The 805-nt window shown below is 37.0% G+C and overlaps 1 protein-coding gene across 2 annotated transcripts in view; it reads left to right on the forward strand.

Moving 5' to 3' along the window:
- LOC106871982 (uncharacterized) overlaps nt 1–805 on the forward strand; it is a 62,163-nt gene that overhangs the window by 40,697 nt on the left and 20,661 nt on the right. The gene's annotated exons all lie outside the window — the stretch shown is intronic.

Consider the following 805-nt stretch of genomic DNA (forward strand, 5'->3'; position numbering starts at 1 on the left):
AGATAGGCACCTATATATACAGGTAGACGTAGGTATGCACATACCTGTACGTATATATGCATATACTCATTTATTATTTGTTATATATATATATGTGTGTGTGTGTGTGTGTGTGTGTGTATGTGTGTGTGTGTGAGAGAGTGTGTTTCTGTGTCTGTGCTTGTTCCCCTACAACATTGCTTGACAACCGATGCTGGTGTGTTTACGTCCCCGATAACTTAGCGGTTCGGCAAAAGGGACCGATAGAATAAGTACTAGGCTTACAAAGAATAAGTTTTGGGGTCGATTTGCTCGACTAAAGCCGGTACTCCAGCATGGCTGCAGTAAAATCACTGAAACAAGTAAAAGAGTAAAAGATGATGTAAATGGGCAGGTGATTGCCTGGGTGCCTGAGTGACATTACGGATTGTCAAAATTTGCTCAATCCTGATGGAGAGTTTGCATGTACTCTTAAATTCTGTGAGTTCTTGAATCACAACTCTAAGTTTTACGTTGTCGATTATTCTCACAATGAATGAAGTGAAGTACTGTATTATCAAAGAAACAAAACTATTTCCAAATATACCGAAATATAGTTATTTACATTTGGCTGTTTACCAAAATGCACATGAACACGCATAAACACACACACACACGCACACACACACACACACACACTCATACGCGCACTCACATATGCACATATACACTCATGTATACACATAGAAAAACACATATATACATGTGCTTATATATATGCGTGTGTGTGTGTGCGTGTGCTTATATATATATACATTATATATTGATATATATATATATATATATA

Source organism: Octopus bimaculoides, chromosome 6 (genome assembly GCF_001194135.2).
Source record: "Octopus bimaculoides isolate UCB-OBI-ISO-001 chromosome 6, ASM119413v2, whole genome shotgun sequence".
Taxonomy (NCBI): domain Eukaryota; kingdom Metazoa; phylum Mollusca; class Cephalopoda; order Octopoda; family Octopodidae; genus Octopus; species Octopus bimaculoides.